The sequence below is a fragment of the Passer domesticus genome, chromosome 3, assembly GCF_036417665.1.
Source record: "Passer domesticus isolate bPasDom1 chromosome 3, bPasDom1.hap1, whole genome shotgun sequence".
NCBI lineage: Eukaryota > Metazoa > Chordata > Aves > Passeriformes > Passeridae > Passer > Passer domesticus.
In genome coordinates this window covers 60,922,958-60,944,824 of record NC_087476.1, presented here as the reverse complement: position 1 = coordinate 60,944,824, position 21,867 = coordinate 60,922,958, and the positions used below count along the sequence as shown (strand labels likewise).

The following is a 21,867-nucleotide window of genomic DNA, read 5'->3' as shown; positions in this document are numbered from 1 at the left end:
ATCTTGCGATTTCAATGGGGACCAATTGGGCTATCTTTGGTCAATATCCCTGCACTTGATGGCATCTCGTGACTTTTGATGGTTATGACTGGGGTGAAAATTTTTTTTTTTTTTTTAATTTTTTCAGGATCCATGCCTTGGATCTCATAATTTCCCCTCCGGGATTTGTCTTCCTCCTTGATATTTTCCCCTCCTTTTGCAACATCAGTCCTGTTAATTGTGGCATGTTTTGGCCCTTTGCACTGCATCTCATATCATCCCGGTCCATTTGCTTCTTTTCACTAAATCTCATAATTTTTTTTTTTATTATTTTTTCAGGATCCAGTCCATGGCTCTGATATTTTCCCCTCTGGGATTGGTCCTCCTCCTTGATATTTTCCCCTGTTTTGCAGTATCTGTCCGGTTGGTTTGGGCATCTTTTTGTCTTTTTCGCTGCACCTCATTTCCTCGTAGTCACTAAATCTCCGAAAATGCTGAGTTTTTTGGGTTTTTTTCAGTCGCATTTCATTTGATCGTATCTCCTTTCCGGAGTGTTTGGAAGCCTTCCTTTCCTGGGACGCAAGATTTCGTTTCCCGTCCCGAAAGGAAATTTCATTTCCTTTCGGGACGGGAAACGAAATCTTGCGATTTCAATGGGGACCAATTGGGCTATCTTTGGTCCATATCCCTGCACTTGACGGCATCTCGTGACTTTTGATGGTTATGACTGGGGTGAAAATTTTTTTTTTTTTTTTAATTTTTTCAGGATCCATGCCTTGGCTCTGATATTTTCCCCTCCGGGATTTGTCTTCCTTCTTGATATTTTCCCCTGTTTTGCAGTATCTGTCCGGTTAGTTTGGGCATCTTTTTGTCTTTTCTGCTGCATCGCATTTCCTCCCAGACCATTTCCTCGTAGTCACTAAATCTCCGAAAATGCTGAGTTTTTTGGGTTTTTTTCAGTCGCATTTCATTTGATCGTATCTCCTTTCCGGAGTGTTTGGAAGCCTTTCTTTCCGGGGACGCAAGATTTCGTTTCCCGTCCCGAAAGGAAATTTCATTTCCTTTCGGGACGGGAAACGAAATCTTGCGATTTCAATGGGGACCAATTGGGCTATCTTTGGTCCATATCCCTGCACTTGACGGCATCTCGTGACTTTTGATGGTTATGACTGGGGTGAAAATTTTTTTTTTTTTTAATTTTTTCAGGATCCATGCCTTGGCTCTGATATTTTCCCCTCCGGGATTTGTCTTCCTCCTTGATATTTTCCCCTCCTTTTGCAACATCAGTCCTTTTAATTGTGGCATGTTTTGGCCCTTTGCACTGCATCTCATATCATCCCGGTCCATTTGCTTCTTTTCACTAAATCTCATAATTTTTTTTTTTATTATTTTTTCAGGATCCAGTCCATGGCTCTGATATTTTTCCCTCCGGGATTGGTCCTCCTCCTTGATATTTTCCCCTGTTTTGCAGTATCTGTCCGGTTAGTTTGGGCATCTTTTTGTCTTTTTCGCTGCACCTCATTTCCTCGTAGTCACTAAATCTCCGAAAATGCTGAGTTTTTTGGGTTTTTTTCAGTCGCATTTCATTTGATCGTATCTCCTTTCCGGAGTGTTTGGAAGCCTTTCTTTCCTGGGACGCAAGATTTCGTTTCCCGTCCCGAAAGGAAATTTCATTTCCTTTCGGGACGGGAAACGAAATCTTGCGATTTCAATGGGGACCAATTGGGCTATCTTTGGTCCATATCCCTGCACTTGACGGCATCTCGTGACTTTTGATGGTTATGACTGGGGTGAAAATTTTTTTTTTTTTTTTAATTTTTTCAGGATCCATGCCTTGGCTCTGATATTTTCCCCTCCGGGATTTGTCTTCCTTCTTGATATTTTCCCCTGTTTTGCAGTATCTGTCCGGTTAGTTTGGGCATCTTTTTGTCTTTTCTGCTGCATCGCATTTCCTCCCAGACCATTTCCTCGTAGTCACTAAATCTCGGAAAATGCTGAGTTTTTTGGGGTTTTTTGAGACACATTTCATTTGATCGTATCTCCTTTCCGGAGTGTTTGGAAGCCTTTCTTTCCTGGGACGCAAGATTTCGTTTCCCGTCCCGAAAGGAAATTTCATTTCCTTTCGGGACAGGAAACGAAATCTTGCGATTTCAATGGGGACCAATTGGGCTATCTTTGGACCATATCCCTGCACTTGACGGCATCTCGTGACTTTTGATGGTTATGACTGGGGTGAAAATTTTTTTTTTTTTTTAAATTTTTTCAGGATCCATGCCTTGGCTCTGATATTTTCCCCTCCGGGATTTGTCTTCCTTCTTGATATTTTCCCCTGTTTTGCAGTATCTGTCCGGTTAGTTTGGGCATCTTTTTGTCTTTTCTGCTGCATCGCATTTCCTCCCAGACCATTTCCTCGTAGTCACTAAATCTCGGAAAATGCTGAGTTTTTTGGGGTTTTTTGAGACACATTTCATTTGATCGTATCTCCTTTCCGGAGTGTTTGGAAGCCTTTCTTTCCTGGGACGCAAGATTTCGTTTCCCGTCCCGAAAGGAAATTTCATTTCCTTTCGGGACGGGAAACGAAATCTTGCGATTTCAATGGGGACCAATTGGGCTATCTTTGGTCCATATCCCTGCACTTGACGGCATCTCGTGACTTTTGATGGTTATGACTGGGGTGAAAATTTTTTTTTTTTTTTAATTTTTTCAGGATCCATGCCTTGGCTCTGATATTTTCCCCTCCGGGATTTGTCTTCCTTCTTGATATTTTCCCCTGTTTTGCAGTATCTGTCCGGTTAGTTTGGGCATCTTTTTGTCTTTTCTGCTGCATCGCATTTCCTCCCAGACCATTTCCTCGTAGTCACTAAATCTCGGAAAATGCTGAGTTTTTTGGGGTTTTTTGAGACACATTTCATTTGATCGTATCTCCTTTCCGGAGTGTTTGGAAGCCTTTCTTTCCTGGGACGCAAGATTTCGTTTCCCGTCCCGAAAGGAAATTTCATTTCCTTTCGGGACGGGAAACGAAATCTTGCGATTTCAATGGGGACCAATTGGGCTATCTTTGGACCATATCCCTGCACTTGACGGCATCTCGTGACTTTTGATGGTTATGACTGGGGTGAAAATTTTTTTTTTTTTTTTAATTTTTTCAGGATCCATGCCTTGGCTCTGATATTTTCCCCTCCGGGATTTGTCTTCCTTCTTGATATTTTCCCCTGTTTTGCAGTATCTGTCCGGTTAGTTTGGGCATCTTTTTGTCTTTTCTGCTGCATCGCATTTCCTCCCAGACCATTTCCTCGTAGTCACTAAATCTCGGAAAATGCTGAGTTTTTTGGGGTTTTTTGAGACACATTTCATTTGATCGTATCTCCTTTCCGGAGTGTTTGGAAGCCTTTCTTTCCTGGGACGCAAGATTTCGTTTCCCGTCCCGAAAGGAAATTTCATTTCCTTTCGGGACGGGAAACGAAATCTTGCGATTTCAATGGGGACCAATTGGGCTATCTTTGGTCCATATCCCTGCACTTGACGGCATCTCGTGACTTTTGATGGTTATGACTGGGGTGAAAATTTTTTTTTTTTTTTTAATTTTTTCAGGATCCATGCCTTGGATCTCATAATTTCCCCTCCGGGATTTGTCTTCCTCCTTGATATTTTCCCCTCCTTTTGCAACATCAGTCCTGTTAATTGTGGCATGTTTTGGCCCTTTGCACTGCATCTCATATCATCCCGGTCCATTTGCTTCTTTTCACTAAATCTCATAATTTTTTTTTTTATTATTTTTTCAGGATCCAGTCCATGGCTCTGATATTTTCCCCTCTGGGATTGGTCCTCCTCCTTGATATTTTCCCCTGTTTTGCAGTATCTGTCCGGTTGGTTTGGGCATCTTTTTGTCTTTTTCGCTGCACCTCATTTCCTCGTAGTCACTAAATCTCCGAAAATGCTGAGTTTTTTGGGTTTTTTTCAGTCGCATTTCATTTGATCGTATCTCCTTTCCGGAGTGTTTGGAAGCCTTTCTTTCCTGGGACGCAAGATTTCGTTTCCCGTCCCGAAAGGAAATTTCATTTCCTTTCGGGACGGGAAACGAAATCTTGCGATTTCAATGGGGACCAATTGGGCTATCTTTGGTCCATATCCCTGCACTTGACGGCATCTCGTGACTTTTGATGGCTATGACTGGGGTGAAAATTTTTTTTTATTTTTTTTATTTTTTCAGGATCCATGCCTTGGCTCTGATATTTTCCCCTCCGGGATTTGTCTTCCTTCTTGATATTTTCCCCTGTTTTGCAGTATCTGTCCGGTTAGTTTGGGCATCTTTTTGTCTTTTCTGCTGCATCGCATTTCCTCCCAGACCATTTCCTCGTAGTCACTAAATCTCCGAAAATGCTGAGTTTTTTGGTTTTTTTCAGTCGCATTTCATTTGATCGTATCTCCTTTCCGGAGTGTTTGGAAGCCTTTCTTTCCTGGGACGCAAGATTTCGTTTCCCGTCCCGAAAGGAAATTTCATTTCCTTTTGGGGCGGGAAACGAAATCTTGCGATTTCAATAGGGACCAATTGGGCTATCTTTGGTCCATATCCCTGCACTTGACGGCATCTCGTGACTTTTGATGGTTATGACTGGGGTGAAAATTTTTTTTTTTTTTTAATTTTTTCAGGATCCATGCCTTGGCTCTGATATTTTCCCCTCCGGGATTTGTCTTCCTTCTTGATATTTTCCCCTGTTTTGCAGTATCTGTCCGGTTAGTTTGGGCATCTTTTTGTCTTTTCTGCTGCATCGCATTTCCTCCCAGACCATTTCCTCGTAGTCACTAAATCTCGGAAAATGCTGAGTTTTTTGGGGTTTTTTGAGACACATTTCATTTGATCGTATCTCCTTTCCGGAGTGTTTGGAAGCCTTTCTTTCCTGGGACGCAAGATTTCGTTTCCCGTCCCGAAAGGAAATTTCATTTCCTTTCGGGACGGGAAACGAAATCTTGCGATTTCAATGGGGACCAATTGGGCTATCTTTGGACCATATCCCTGCACTTGACGGCATCTCGTGACTTTTGATGGTTATGACTGGGGTGAAAATTTTTTTTTTTTTTTAAATTTTTTCAGGATCCATGCCTTGGCTCTGATATTTTCCCCTCCGGGATTTGTCTTCCTTCTTGATATTTTCCCCTGTTTTGCAGTATCTGTCCGGTTAGTTTGGGCATCTTTTTGTCTTTTCTGCTGCATCGCATTTCCTCCCAGACCATTTCCTCGTAGTCACTAAATCTCCGAAAATGCTGAGTTTTTTGGTTTTTTTTCAGTCGCATTTCATTTGATCGTATCTCCTTTCCGGAGTGTTTGGAAGCCTTTCTTTCCTGGGACGCAAGATTTCGTTTCCCGTCCCGAAAGGAAATTTCATTTCCTTTCGGGACGGGAAACGAAATCTTGCGATTTCAATGGGGACCAATTGGGCTATCTTTGGTCCATATCCCTGCACTTGACGGCATCTCGTGACTTTTGATGGTTATGACTGGGGTGAAAATTTTTTTTTTTTTTTTAATTTTTTCAGGATCCATGCCTTGGCTCTGATATTTTCCCCTCCGGGATTTGTCTTCCTTCTTGATATTTTCCCCTGTTTTGCAGTATCTGTCCGGTTAGTTTGGGCATCTTTTTGTCTTTTCTGCTGCATCGCATTTCCTCCCAGACCATTTCCTCGTAGTCACTAAATCTCGGAAAATGCTGAGTTTTTTGGGGTTTTTTGAGACACATTTCATTTGATCGTATCTCCTTTCCGGAGTGTTTGGAAGCCTTTCTTTCCTGGGATGCAAGATTTCGTTTCCCGTCCCGAAAGGAAATTTCATTTCCTTTCGGGACGGGAAACGAAATCTTGCGATTTCAATGGGGACCAATTGGGCTATCTTTGGTCCATATCCCTGCACTTGACGGCATCTCGTGACTTTTGATGGTTATGACTGGGGTGAAAATTTTTTTTTTTTTTTTAATTTTTTCAGGATCCATGCCTTGGCTCTGATATTTTCCCCTCCGGGATTTGTCTTCCTTCTTGATATTTTCCCCTGTTTTGCAGTATCTGTCCGGTTAGTTTGGGCATCTTTTTGTCTTTTCTGCTGCATCGCATTTCCTCCCAGACCATTTCCTCGTAGTCACTAAATCTCGGAAAATGCTGAGTTTTTTGGGGTTTTTTGAGACACATTTCATTTGATCGTATCTCCTTTCCGGAGTGTTTGGAAGCCTTTCTTTCCTGGGACGCAAGATTTCGTTTCCCGTCCCGAAAGGAAATTTCATTTCCTTTCGGGACGGGAAACGAAATCTTGCGATTTCAATGGGGACCAATTGGGCTATCTTTGGACCATATCCCTGCACTTGACGGCATCTCGTGACTTTTGATGGTTATGACTGGGGTGAAAATTTTTTTTTTTTTTTTAATTTTTTCAGGATCCATGCCTTGGCTCTGATATTTTCCCCTCCGGGATTTGTCTTCCTTCTTGATATTTTCCCCTGTTTTGCAGTATCTGTCCGGTTAGTTTGGGCATCTTTTTGTCTTTTCTGCTGCATCGCATTTCCTCCCAGACCATTTCCTCGTAGTCACTAAATCTCGGAAAATGCTGAGTTTTTTGGGGTTTTTTGAGACACATTTCATTTGATCGTATCTCCTTTCCGGAGTGTTTGGAAGCCTTTCTTTCCTGGGACGCAAGATTTCGTTTCCCGTCCCGAAAGGAAATTTCATTTCCTTTCGGGACGGGAAACGAAATCTTGCGATTTCAATGGGGACCAATTGGGCTATCTTTGGTCCATATCCCTGCACTTGACGGCATCTCGTGACTTTTGATGGTTATGACTGGGGTGAAAATTTTTTTTTTTTTTTTAATTTTTTCAGGATCCATGCCTTGGATCTCATAATTTCCCCTCCGGGATTTGTCTTCCTCCTTGATATTTTCCCCTCCTTTTGCAACATCAGTCCTGTTAATTGTGGCATGTTTTGGCCCTTTGCACTGCATCTCATATCATCCCGGTCCATTTGCTTCTTTTCACTAAATCTCATAATTTTTTTTTTTATTATTTTTTCAGGATCCAGTCCATGGCTCTGATATTTTCCCCTCTGGGATTGGTCCTCCTCCTTGATATTTTCCCCTGTTTTGCAGTATCTGTCCGGTTGGTTTGGGCATCTTTTTGTCTTTTTCGCTGCACCTCATTTCCTCGTAGTCACTAAATCTCCGAAAATGCTGAGTTTTTTGGGTTTTTTTCAGTCGCATTTCATTTGATCGTATCTCCTTTCCGGAGTGTTTGGAAGCCTTTCTTTCCTGGGACGCAAGATTTCGTTTCCCGTCCCGAAAGGAAATTTCATTTCCTTTCGGGACGGGAAACGAAATCTTGCGATTTCAATGGGGACCAATTGGGCTATCTTTGGTCCATATCCCTGCACTTGACGGCATCTCGTGACTTTTGATGGCTATGACTGGGGTGAAAATTTTTTTTTATTTTTTTTATTTTTTCAGGATCCATGCCTTGGCTCTGATATTTTCCCCTCCGGGATTTGTCTTCCTTCTTGATATTTTCCCCTGTTTTGCAGTATCTGTCCGGTTAGTTTGGGCATCTTTTTGTCTTTTCTGCTGCATCGCATTTCCTCCCAGACCATTTCCTCGTAGTCACTAAATCTCCGAAAATGCTGAGTTTTTTGGTTTTTTTCAGTCGCATTTCATTTGATCGTATCTCCTTTCCGGAGTGTTTGGAAGCCTTTCTTTCCTGGGACGCAAGATTTCGTTTCCCGTCCCGAAAGGAAATTTCATTTCCTTTTGGGGCGGGAAACGAAATCTTGCGATTTCAATAGGGACCAATTGGGCTATCTTTGGTCCATATCCCTGCACTTGACGGCATCTCGTGACTTTTGATGGTTATGACTGGGGTGAAAATTTTTTTTTTTTTTTAATTTTTTCAGGATCCATGCCTTGGCTCTGATATTTTCCCCTCCGGGATTTGTCTTCCTTCTTGATATTTTCCCCTGTTTTGCAGTATCTGTCCGGTTAGTTTGGGCATCTTTTTTGTCTTTTCTGCTGCACCTCATTTCCTCCCAGACCATTTCCTCGTAGTCACTAAATCTCCGAAAATTCTGAGAGCTAAATTTGTGACCAAAAATGATGAGCCATTTTGCCACCATAAGGAGCCCAGAGAAGAAACACACTTGAGTATAAGTCCAGTCCAGTCCTAGTTAGTGTGCAGAAAAATAATGGAAATGTTGTCATCTATTATTTATACCTCCCCACTATGAGCATGGTGTTTTGCTATCCAGTAACAAGAGATGGAGCCTTGCCCCTTGATCCTGTAGATCCTGGAATATAAGAGAAATTACACTGCACTGGAGTAATTGCAGTATTGCAAACCCTTGATACTGACACAGTTTGTAAGCAGCAAAGTAAGATTTATTTTCATGTGGCACACTCAATAACACATTGCAATAAGTAGTCAGGAATAAGCTCTACTCTCTGGTACCACATCTTAATGTCTCTATTCAGACTCCCAGAATAATGTCTTAAATTAGGTCAAAACACAGAACAAGCACACAGGACATTATGACAGGGCAAAGTAATGGTGGAAGGAAAAAATCAATAAATATTAAAAAAGGCTGAAAATTGCTTTGAGGTGAGTAGTTATTCCCACAGAAAGACTATTTGCATTGATTTAATTCCTGACATGCTTTGTTTTTAAGACTTATAATGAACTGTACTATTACTGCTTGTTCTGAAGCATCGTCAGAACAAAGTCATGAATAAGCAAGAATGGAAATGAAAAAGTTTAGTCTCCATGCCATCTGTGAAGGGCAGGAATCACCTAGAGGCACTAAAACATGAGTTGGATAAACAAGGTGGGCAGGAGGCTGGAGGAGAACATAGATCAGAGAGCAGTGACTGAGGTGAGAATGGGGGATTTGCTGGAAAATGATAGATGCAGTGCTTTAGTAACCATTGACCTTGCACTAAACAGCACAGGAAAAAGTCAGCGCTCCAGAGATTTAACATAGGACAAACTCAAGAGGACCAGCATTAAACTGATTTCTCTCTCATGTCCACGTTATTTCTCTATCCATTTCTCCGTAGCCATATTTGCTGTGTCCTTTCTCCAGTATCATATCTATTCCTCTCCCCACAGGGAGCAGTTCTCTCTCCCCCAGCCACAAAAACTCAAAGGCCTCTGAAATCTGCGGGGTAACATTTATACACAAACCCACATTTTCTTTGATATGAGAGGACTACTTACTGATGAAAATTCATTTTTCAGAAGACATTTAGAAAGAAAAAAAAAACCAAACCCTAAACTTACAACACTGTATTTAAACCAGGAAAGCCCTGGTTTTCATTTGATGCTTATGTGAATGTACAAATGACTAACAGAAGACTTTCCCCTGTACCATTTGCTTTATTGCAAAGCAATTTTGGGAAACTTCATGATGATTTCAGTGAAATTGCCTTAAGACCAATATTGGTTACACTATCATTTGGCACAGCACAAGGCAATTTGAGAATCTGTTTATTTTTAAGAGCAAAATGTTCCTTGCTCATAGACTTTCAAAATGAAGCCCATATTTTTACAAAAAGTGAGTCTTGGGGATGGACTGCCCTCTGTCATTCACTTTCACATGTTCTGCATCCTTTCTCACATCTTGCAAGATGTGTGTGAAGGCACTGTGGTTTATAAGGGTGATACCTCTGGTGCCTGCAGCCACAGAACAAGAAAGCAAGTGGTGCACCAGTTCTGGAGAGCACAAGCTTGCACAGCGACACAATCTCTGTCCTCCTCCTACCCAAGACATTGGGTAAGTCTACTTGGGGGATCAAAGGATCAACATTCCAAGGAAGAGTGAGTGCTGTGTGGTGCTCCATCAATTCATGTAATGTGGTAGCATACTCTAAGTCATGTTTTCCAGGAAGTGGAATATCTGTCTTCTTAGACCAAAATACTGTCACACCTTCACTGCTGCTTCCACATCCCTCCTTGACTGACCCAGTGCCCCTTTCATTATTCATCTTTCTCCTTCTACAGGTGATGCAGAAACTCCTCTCACCCAGGGCTCCTCCTTCTCTGCTACCTGGACCCCTGTGTCCCTGTCTGCAAAATCCTGCCTACCCTCCTGATGACATGTAGCTGTGGGATGCACAGTGCACACTCACACCCACACACACAAAAGCTGTGGGAAGGCATGAGGCAACCTGCTCTTACACCCACCTCTCAGCAGGGCTGTAGCCTGTGGCAACCACTAGCAAAAGCCTAAAGGAATCCTTAGGACAGTATTTAACTCGGTGTTGTCTTCACATTGAATGCACTCACTGGAAATAAAGTGGAGGGAGCAAATCACAACTGCTTTGCAGAAGGGCTGCACAGTCTCCAATTCTGAGAATTTCTGCTGTGGGAAGCAGGCACTGTGAATGGTATTTAAATGTTCCTGGAAAGGGGAGGGGAAGGCTGGTGGCAATGCATTTCCCTCTCAAGACACTCCATGGTCACCAAGGCTGGCAGCATATGGTCAGCTGCCTGCTCTGGAAGTGTCCCTGCTGGTCTGGTGCTGCTGCTGCAGTTTGTACGAGAGCCTGGGCCATTGAATTCAGGCAAAATCAGCCAAGGTGGCTGATAATAACCCATGGAAACACGCTGTGTGAGTTTCCCTGGCTCATTTTGTTTCAAGAGCTCACACAAAACCCGTGCCCAGCAGAGCTGCAGGGAAGGGGCAGCAACAGGCAGTAGGGAGGCAGAGAAGGCTTGAGCCAGAGCTGTATGAAACACGAACATCTGTGGCTCGGCCATTTACCAGTACAGTTGGTGTTCGTCAACGTGGTCAGTGAGGTCATTTGTCAAAATAAAACTCTGCTGAGCTCCCAGATGCCTCATTCTTTCATCTGAACGTCCCTAACATTAGTGCAGGAATAAAAAGAATGCACTTGTCATTACAAGAAAAAATTCATTAAAGGTTAGAGCGAAATCCAAAACAATTATAAGGAAGCATTTACCTCTCCACAGACAACATCTCTCTGTTATTTTTGCCAGCAATTTGGAAAACTAATTAAAAGAATGGATTATTGTACTCACTGTTTTAAACTAATCAGTAATCCTAACATGCTATGCATTTGCTATTTTCTATAAACACTATTTTTAAAAGGCTTCCTAAATTGACACTTTAAAATAAAAATTACTTTCTTTCTCTTCTTAGTTATTTCTAATACAATAAATAATTAAGCTCACTCTTGCGTAATATTTGTATGAGTGTGAGAAAGCACAGGCCATTCAGCATGGGTAGCTGAGGAGATCCTAGATCCCTGTGAAGGGAAGATTTTCATAAAGCTTTTTAGATACCAAATACATAGTGTTTTAAAGCCGTTGACCTTCCAAAGGGTTGAACACCTTTCATATGTTTCCAGGTGAGCTTTCCAAAGCAGGAGCCTGCTAACCTAACAGGCAGGCTTGAATGCCTTGCCTCAGGGTGTTTTTCACAAACAATGCAGACACATACACTCTGCTCATAGCATCTGTGTCTCCCACTTGCCTGAGAACTAAAAACCAAATAAGGGAAGAGATCCTCAGTTGAGATATGAAATATGAATAGTTCTGCTGTAAACTGAACTTTGAAGCTTAAATAACAGAGCAGTAAAAGTTTGGGAAACTGAAAGGTGTACACTTCTAATTTAATTCTACTCCAAAAACTCAGTTAAAAGATTTAAACATCTTTCTTTACTTTAACTAGAATCTTCAATGGACCAAACGTGCCTCTGGGGAATCAGCAAAGTGTTCTGCAAGATCTGAAGAAGATTCGGGGGGAGGAGACCATGAGGGGAATTATCTGCACTTCAAAGTGTTTCCCTCAATATCACTATTTCAGATGAAGATTTACAAAATGTTTATTATTTATACATTTAGTTATTTAAACATTGTAATGTATTACTCAGATGAGAACAAAAAGAGTTTGAAAACGTAATTTTTATGCTGCAAAAAAAAAATAAAGCCTATTGGACTGAAGTTTACTTTGACGTTCCCTTCTCTTTTTAAGGAGACTTTTTTCAAGCCAAAGACAAAAATAATGTCAAGTTCTCACCTCTCTGTTGAGGTTCAAAGGATTTTCCTCTCTTCATTTTAGTATTATTTTGTATGGTAAGTATCCTATCAAATGAAGGCTCTGTTTGTTTGAATTTCAATGAAAAATAAGACAGAATTAAGAAGCCAGCAGCAAGTATTCCACACTAAGGGCTGCTTTGTACACTTTTGATACAACTTCTCTAAAGAGTCTGCAGAAAGGACAGAAACAGGCATAAAAAAAATTGAAAACCTCCATACTGACATAACTTTGCTGTTTCATGATGTTGCATCATTTAAAATGAGCTTCAGAAAACAGGAAAGTACTTTCTAAAACTGAGGTATTTGGAGGCATGGAGTGGCCACGGCTGTTACCTGTGGGCAGGAGGTTGCCACAAAAATGCTAGCCAATTTTTTGGTTTTATTAAGTTTCTGTGAGATACAAAAGTCCTTTAAGGATATTTTGAACTCTAAAGATATGCTTAAGTTCATCTTAATGTTACATGACTTTAGCATGTACTTGCACTGTCATAGGTGGCTTTAATATCAGCAACAACCTATCACAATGTAACTTCTATAATCTTCACAATTTCCAGGCCCCACTCTGTACCTCCAAATAATTTCTATTTCTTAAGCATCACACATTTTCTGAGGAAGATGTTTAATTCAGATTAGTCAGGCTAACCTTTTAAAAAACCTGATCAAGCCAGGTGAAAGCTTTTTTTAGAAAAGTGTTAGCAAGCTTCTTTCCCATGTCCCCACGGCCTTTGTGGGACAAGTCCTTTGAGGAGGTAAGCAGTGCAGAAAAAGCACGTACAGCATTGCTCTCACTCCATCTGTTTTCCATGCTCTCCTGTGCTGCCAGAGATTCTCCCTGACACTCCCAGGTCCTGCAGGAACACTTCTTTCTGTTAATGGACACCTGCCTGCACTCAGTCTCACAGCTGTGCTGAGCCCAGCCCCACCTTACAGCCTTGGGGCAGCACTGGGGAAAGCCAGCTCTGCCAGCAGCTTCCAGGCCAGTGTGGGCAGCAGGGAAACAGAGGTTTCTGTGCAACTTTTGGCTGTCAAGGTGAGCTCCTCCAGCCTGCCTAAAAGGCAGCAGTGAATCAGAAGCATTGCAATGGCATGTTATGTATTTTAGCATAAAAAGGCTATGGATTGATTTCAAGGCTGTATGAATGTTGCCAGCTCGACTAAAACAAATGGCAGGCCAGGACTGAGTTAATGTGCCAGTAAGACAAAGAGCTTTTGCCACCAGGGAAATATAAAGCTCTGAGCTCCCTAAGGCTGTAACTAGGTGAAGCAAAGGTATGGCTGGTTACCTACTGTTATGCCACTGTGACTTGTACTGTTCACACAGCTCATGAGAAACTCCTTGAAAAATGTGGATGCCTTGGCAATAGTGTGATACTGAGAGCATTGTAAGGATCGTTTGCCTTTTCTTTTCTAGAAGTAACATTTATCATTGCTTAGAGAGTATCAGTGGCAGGGAGATTTGGAAGTTCCTCCAGTATGCTGTCCTTCATCCCCTTCTGTTATTCCTACCCCTGCCGACAGCTAGTCAACACACTTCTTTATTTCTTCTTTTTAATCTTTAATTAAAATTTGTGTTTTCTCGACTGGGGACTGAACTTCCACTTCAATTGAGAAGTTTCAAAAAAGATGTATTGCTTTCAAATGTATTTTCATTATGGGAAACATTCAGAACAAACCACTTGAATTTACTGACTGATTTACTGGTTGGAAACATCTAAGCAGAATCACAGTGAGAGGTATGAAGCCAGACCCAAACTAGTTCATGATCTCTCACACAAGCTGTTGTGGAAGAAATCTGGATGGAAAGTCTGAATGATCTAAGTCTTATAGAGACCTTTTTTAAATTAGGGAGTTTTTATCTATTTACTGGCAATATTTCATATTTCTATTATTTTACCTGCTATGTGTTGCTACAATTATGTTGTTTTCTTCCTAATAAAAAATAAAACTCAAAATGTGCTCAATATCTTAGTGTGCAGCCACCAGATGCTTCAAACCACAGAAATAACAAAATATTGCAGCACTTCATTTGTTGCTATATAGTTAATGGAAGAATGAGTTATTATATATTTGATTATTTTCAATAATCAAAAAGCACAGAACTTGCAAAAAGATTCTTCAAAAAATGTGAAGATATAACAATACCATGTGTTTTTAACTTTCACTTATCTACAGCTGATAATGCTGATACCAACACTAGTAAGCACCACTGCCTACAAACTAATTAGAAAATGAAAATTTATGCTTAAATGATTGTTTTGCTTGCATTTTTCATAATTGACTATAACAAAATCATTGTTTGATCTAGAGTATTGCATAATAAATGGTACCAGCTACTTTTTCTTTATCAGCCAACGAATTTTGGAACAAAAGACATTTTTTCAACTTCTTTTTCTGTTAAAATGAAGAGGTATGTCTTTAATATATTCCCATGGCACTGAAGGGTCTTACAATACTGCATATTACTAGATGCTTGTAAACATGAGGCATGGATTGTATTTTTTTTAATAGCTTAACAATGATAAAGTGGTCCTTTCAGTGAATGACTAGTACTCATATTTCTTTCAATATGAGCTGAAAGATCTTTTTTTAGTTCTTTTTTTAAATTAGAACAAGCTTATCTGTATGTGCTTAAGTTTGATATAGTATGCTAATTGCTTGGTTCCCAAAAACTGATGACAAAAGCTGTGCTCATAAATAGAGCTCTCATACAAACACCTCCTTGTGAAATTGGAAAAAAATTAAATATATATATATATGTGTGTGTGTGTGTGTGTGTGTGTGCACTTTTACATGCACTTCCCCAGTCTACAAGAAACATGGAGAGAGGCTTTTTACAGGGGCATGTAGGGACAGAATAGGGGGAATGGCTTCAAACTGAAAAAGGGCAGGTCTAGATTCGATATTAGGGAGAAATTCCTTCCTGAGAAGGTGGTGAGGCACTGGAACAGATTACCCAGAGACGATGCAGACGTGCCATTCATGGAAATGTTCCAGGCCAGGTTGGATAGGGCTTTGAACAACGTGGTCTAGGGGAAGGTTCCCCTGTCCCTGGCAGGGCCTTTGGGGCTAGATGCCCTTCAAGGTCCCTTCCAAACCAGACAATTCTGTGATTCTGTGATTTTGAGTGCATCAAACAAAAATTACCTCAATCCTGTTCCCAGAGCCAGGTAAAACCATAAAGTCAGATTGACTTTTGGGCAACTCACCGACGGTGTTCAGCTGGTGATCCTGATTCCAGAAGGGGGACAAAGGCTCCTCAGTACTAGCGTGCGAGGGGACGCAGTGGCACTTGGTGGCAGGTGTTGGAACCCAGGACATCCCTCTGGGTGCCCTGGATGGCTCGAGCCCCTGGCAGGGGGCTCGGAGATCTTGGCAGGAAGCCAAAGACACTTGGGTTTTTGATTTTAACCCATGGAGCAAATTACCAACCTTGTATGAAGAGTTACAAGTCACAAAAGTTTAAGTAGAATGAGAATGAATTTATCAGAGGGTGAAAAGTGGAATTTTGGGGATTTTTAGTACAGGGGTCTAGGAGGCAAGATGGAGGGATTTGGGCGTTGTCTTGTCCTTCTTCCCTCTTCTTCCTAGCCTCCATTTTCTGTGTGATGTTAGCACTTTTGGATTGGTTTAGGGTAGAAGTAGACAGTCTAAGATAGGTGATACGTATTGGAAAATAATGGTAAATAAAGTACATGTAGATTTTAGTATAAAATGCTGACACCACCCCAAGGGTGGGCAGTGTGCCTTGGACAGACCTCTGCGGGTCAGGAAAAGGTAAAGAGAAAACAAACCACCTTGAAAACCAGAGCCAAGGAATTCTGACTCTTTCTTTGACCACTGGGCTGGGAAAAAGAGACTCTTGGGCTCATCCTGCCGGCAGGAACCCCGAGAGCAGGGTGGGTGCCGGGGTCCCCAGGAGCCGGCTGCCACTGGGGCGGCCCGAAGGGGAGGAGGCCGCTCCTGCCTGCCCCGTGTCACAGAGCGGGATGGATTGCAGCGACCCGCCGAATATCGATTCTGCTAGGGCTTGGAATTAGATTTAATTTAAATAGTACGTGTAAAGAGTTTTATTAATTGATTTCAAATGAGAAAGAAGTATTGGAAAAGCATTAAACCTAAGCGCCATTTCAAACAATAAATTTAAGCTCACGGTAATTGAATGATGTGCTTACAGCTGGAAGGGCCGGCCGCAGGGAAGCGCACCCTGTGCCGCTGGAAGCGGGGGAAGCAGTGTGCAGTGAAATGCCGGCCTGCTGGCAGCGGGGTGCGTGTGGGAGGCAGCCCGGCCGCCCAGGCCGCCCCACGCCCTCGGGCCGGCCCTCAGGGAGCGCGGCGGGGCCGGCCCTGCCCGGCGCCCGGGGCAGCGCCGCAGGGAAAGCAGCGGGACACGAGAGGCTGCTGTGGCGCGGGAGGAGGGGTGGGGAGCGGCCAGCGAGGCGAGGGAGATGACTGTCCCTTTGTCCCTCTCCTGCCTGGCGGACTGCGTGCGGCTCCGCGGCTCCCAGCACAGGAAGGCAGGAGCTGCTGGAGCGGGCTCAGAGCAGGGACACCAAGGTGATCAGAGGGCTGGAGCACCCCTCCTGCGGAGAGAGTTGGCGCTGTTTAGCCTGGAGAAGAAAATGCTCTGCTGAGACATTAAAGAAGTCTTCCAGTACCTAAAGGATACTGGAGACTGGTGTAAGAGAGCTGGAGAGAGACTTTTGTGTGTTTACTGCTAGGATGGGTCAGTGGCTGTAAGCTGAAAGAGAACAGGTTGAGGCTGGATATAAGGCAGAAGTTCTTTACTGTGAGGGTGGCGAGGCACTAGAAGAGCTCGCCCAGAGAAGCTGTGGGTGCCCCATGACTGAAAGCGTCCCAGGCCAGGCTGGGTGGGGCTTGGGGTTAGTGGGAGGTATCCCTGACCACGCTTACTCTAAATAACAATCCCATCTTTTGAAGGTGTAGGATGTCAAATGTGTAACTCGAGGCTCTTTTCTTTACCTGTCCTTGGCACATCTCGACCACATCTGCACTATTAAGGCTGGGAGCCATTGTAGTCACTTTTCCCTACAGGATAAGAACCTTTGGGGAGATGCTGCTGTCTCAAGAACTTTTAATTCAGCACAATGAAGAAATCCCTCTGTATACTAGAAGGTATCAATAACAGAGAAACCCTAGGCTATTCAGTAATTTGAAAAATCAGGACTCTCTATTTGGTACTAATGCATAGGGGAAAGGAAGGAAGCAACAGGAGAGGTTTAGGGAGTAAATATTAGGAAAAAAAAAAAAGGAACTAAAGAGAAGAACAACTTCTTCTGCACTGTGAGACACATGCCAGTGAAACATGCATGACTATACAAATGGGTGGAAAATCACTTTTATTTTTTAGGTGGACTCAGGATATTGATAACAAATAACTTGTTGTTACAAGTCTGTCTTCCCTAACTGCATATAAAATGCATAGTGGTAGTTCTGCAGATGAAGCTTTATGGTTAAATTGCAGTATTTATCAGGTTTTGTGTTTCAGTATGTACAGAACTTCATCTTTCATACTAAAAAACAAAAAGAGAATCTTCTTGAAGGAGTCCACTGTAAGCTTCACTGGTGGTAACATATTCAGTGGAACATTGCTCCTTTCCAAATTCTCTTAGAGGGAAAGAAGTTTAATAGTTGATTTTGCAATTTTATGTTATAATTTCATAGTAAAACATGATTTAGTTGTTTTTCTTCTTCTCAGTTGCAGATGCATATGTAGAACAGGTAACCAAATTACATGTAAAGTGGAATAGCATCATAGAGTACTATAAGCTTTATCTAGCACGTATTTTTCATGTTACGTAAACATATCTTTCTCCTGGCATGATAATACATCAACTTGCCTTTTAAAAATGTTCTATAGTGGAGCAAAAGTCAGAATGTTTGTCCTTCAGGAGTCTCTTTGCAGACCTGAATAAACACTGTAGAGATGCCCAAGTCATTAGGGATTTGCTCTGCTAGCTAGGCAATTCCACTGCATCACCCTTTCAATGTAAATAACTATGCTTAATTAATGGAAATGCAATATATACTAAGTAATGACAGAACAAGTAAATTAACAAATGCAGGGGAAGATGTAGCTCTGTTGAGGGCATCAGATGAAGATCTTGATACTTCATTTGTTTATGCCAGTTAAATGTGAAGTATAAACCTACAATTTCTTATACTGTACAACAGCATTGCAATGTAATGCATTTTATCTTGTGTTAGAATTAGTAATTAGAAGTACAAAAATGAGTAGTTGAGGCACGTGACAGGCTGTATTTGGTATGCAGTCCAGAACAGCTGTCTCCTTTATCTGGGGCTACTGACACTCACAGAAAGGATGGCCAGACTTTGCAAACCCATTTCTGACAGTGCACAAATAAACAACTGAGGGTGGATTTAACAATGCAGACAGTATTAATCCTTCCCCATTCTTGTTGTCTTGAGGTTTTGAAAGGTAAATGCAATTAAGAAAAACTTGAATTTACCAGTCTACACTTGGAGACTGATACTTTCCTTCCCTTGCTCCCACAAAAAAGATTTTTTTTACTTCCATCGTACTTATACCAGCCACCAATGAAATGCCAAATTCCCCTAGCTCGGTTTAATTGTTTCTCTGGAATGACATAAGCATAGAGTAAGGGACATAATAAACTTTTATTTCAACTTTGTGTTCTGCCTTTCTCCAAATGACCATGCCTTTTCACCTTTTTTTTCCCCCCTCTTAATTTTCCTCTCTCCTCTCTTCATGCTCAGTAATCTTTAATTTTTGTGAGGGATGGATGGAAAGGACTTTGCCATGGGGAACTGTAAGATTTAATGAGAAGACAAGTAGGGAGCACCCTGAAATTTCACAAATTATCCTGAGGAATATTAAAGTGGCATGGGGCCATGTTCTGGATCTCCGAATTCTACTTTGCTACAAGAGTAGTACCTGCCTTTTCAGTTTACTGTTGCTTTTGTTTATATTTTCTCCTCTTTCTCTACCTGCAGTTACTTCCTCACAACTTGGGAAATGCAGCAGGGACTGTGTTTTTTTTCCTGTGAGCACGGTTTCCACATGTTCGATAATTCTGGGCCAAAGGTGATAAAAGCCATCTTTCTCTGGAGTACTCAGACTCAAAATTTCAGACTGCTCTTAGTTAAAAAGACTGACTTCTGTGGTAGTGTTATTCTTGCTTAGGTACATCACCACTACTGCCTGCACAGTGAGGAATCTACTGACAGCCTCTTGAAAGGTGACTTCACTATGTGCCACCTCAGTTTTAAACTGGCTTGAGCCCCTGCACTATATGAATGCTTAAAATCCTCTCTCTTCTATGGGGGAGAACAGTAGAGGTGATGGTAGGTTTTTTTCAGTTACACCTCTTTATTAGAAAGAGGTATTTTCATATTATTCATAAAATAAGAGGCGTAGCCTGCACTGCACTGTTAAAGTGTTGTACAGAAGTCATTAACATGTAACGTGTGTATATGCTTTTCCTACAGTATTCCTCTAATTAAGTAAATTTTTTTCTAGATGTATCCATGCCAAAAGGTGATGATGTTGTGGTGGTGAGGGCACAGACTGTGGTGTGAAACAGCGAAAGAAGATGGAAGAGAAAGCCCACAGGCTTTTGAACACAGGAATTTTTCTTTTCCGTCTTTCATTTTGGGTAGCTGAAAACATGGAGTTTCTGAGCAGGATATTTTCATGTGTTGGTTTTTGTTTTGTGGGTTTTCTGAAAGAATAGTGTAGGAAGTTATATTAACAAGAAACAAAACCATTTTTTTGCCTGTCAAAGGGGATAGACTTTAATTCCTGAAGTGATTCTAAAGGTCAGTAAAGATACATTGATGCTCTTTCAACCTGAAAGTAATTAACTGCTTGGGTCTGCCAAAGAATCAGGTAGATTTATATACATATATACAGTTAGTTAGTCAAGTATTTGTGGTCGATTAGTGCCTAAAATACTAACTGGCTGCTTTTCCTTAAATAACTCAAATAGTCCATCCTGTTAGTACTACTCTGAGCTTCATCACAGTGATCACATCTGCATTAAAATGTAGAATTTGCTTCCTAAACTGAGACCCAAAATACCTCTTGTAAGAACAATGCCAACAGCAGCTCATGCTTAGTCAGGACTCACTCAGAACATGCTCAGTGCACAAGTCCCATGAGCAGGTCATCTCCAAAGGCTTAAGAGAACATTGTGGCAAAGATGAAATCATATGAAGACAAGAGGGGCAACTGGAGCTCTTATGTGTCACCTTTCTTCTGATAAATGTGATGTAATACCAACCAGTGATTTAGACTGTTTACTGTTACTGTAACAGAATAAAATTATGTTCAGGCAGAGTCCTTACTGTTAACCTTTTCCTTCCACTGCTGTTTCCTTGGCTAGTTCTTGGCCCAGCTGGAAAAGTGGCAGGAATGGTCATACACATGTGGACATTATGTGGCTGGCTGGTGTTCCTTCCCGCCATGTTCTTTAAGCAGGCTTGGAGCAGTCCTGAGGAGCATTGACATGCTGCCTCTGACAGCTGAGAGTGTTTTGCCACAGGTGTAGTTTTCCCCAGAGGACTCTGGGTCTGAAAGCTGAAGAGGGAAGAGAACAGATGTCCTTTGCTGTCCTTGATCAGAAAGGGGTGTGTAGCACTCAGCAGAGGTTTTATTTAACAGCCTGCTTGTATCCATGGGGCAGTATCAAGCATTAAAATATTAGTAAGAAATAAGTTTAGCAGGGCATTCTACTTTCACATTGCCCAGCAAAAGGCTGTAAAAATCATCCCTGAAATATGCCTCTCTCTGTGATAAAGAGTGGGTTACAATTCACCAGACATTTCTAAAAGCAGTGATGTGCAAGAAGAAGACAGACCACTGCAGCAGATGATGTAGGAGTAGAGAGATTACTGAGTAAGAGAAGCTAGAAAGAGAAACGACTTCTCGTGACACTAGAGAGGCACGTTTCAAACTTGGTTTATAATTGTATGTACTTTGCCCGTCTCTGAAATTCTCTTACATATATTAATGTTATAGCAATCTATATGAACAAAATGGGCAGTATGCCAAAGGGGGTTGTAATTTTCAAGCACCTCTGTATTGTTATTGGAGAGGGAAGGAGGATATCCACTAACAGTGTAATTATGTGGCAATTCCAGGGAAATTGATTATTATTAGCTTTTTATGATCACACTAACAAAGTCAATGATCCAAGATAAAATAGCAAAAATTAGTGCTTGAACAATATTCAGCAACAAGGTATCACCAGGTGAGAGTGGATGTATCTGAAAGCAGATAATTCCCGAAAGGGAAATGGCCATCTCCCACCAATTATAACGATGGATGTGCTCTATTAAAGCCTGATCCACTTTAACGGGGAACTCCCAGCATAAGAGGCCACGTAAGTATGCAATGACACATACAGTATCGAGAAGTGGGTGGGTGTTTATTCTAAATACCCACATCACTGGGGTATTTGCACCTTTAACCAACAGAGAAAATTACAGGTAGTGAATACAGATAGATTTTTTTCCAGTTGGTTATTGCTTTAACAAAATCTTTTGTCACTTTTTCTAACATCTGCCTTCAGTCCCCCAAACACAGCACGGAGACTGGGTACCTGCATAGTCAGAACTATCACTTGTCAGCCATGTCTTCCCCTTTGAGGCTTCGTGGTTTTATATATAATAATTAAAAATGCTTCTCTGAGACGTGAGAAGGCTTTTCTAAAAGAAGAGCAAGTTGCTGCGATACAATAGCGTAATATTTTTGAAGGTCATAATAATAAAGAAGGGGAAAGAGAATAATCATTATTGCTCTTTCTTGT

At 41.6% G+C, this 21,867-nt stretch overlaps 1 long non-coding RNA gene across 1 annotated transcript in view; it reads left to right on the top strand.

Moving 5' to 3' along the window:
- The window catches only part of LOC135298114 (uncharacterized), a 49,393-nt gene extending 37,569 nt beyond the window's left edge, over positions 1-11,824 (top strand). Inside the window, exon 4 of the long non-coding RNA XR_010360093.1 lies at positions 11,691-11,824. This is a non-coding gene — a long non-coding RNA (uncharacterized LOC135298114). The remainder of the gene's footprint in view (positions 1-11,690) is intronic.
- Positions 11,825-21,867: the final 10,043 nt, after the last annotated feature.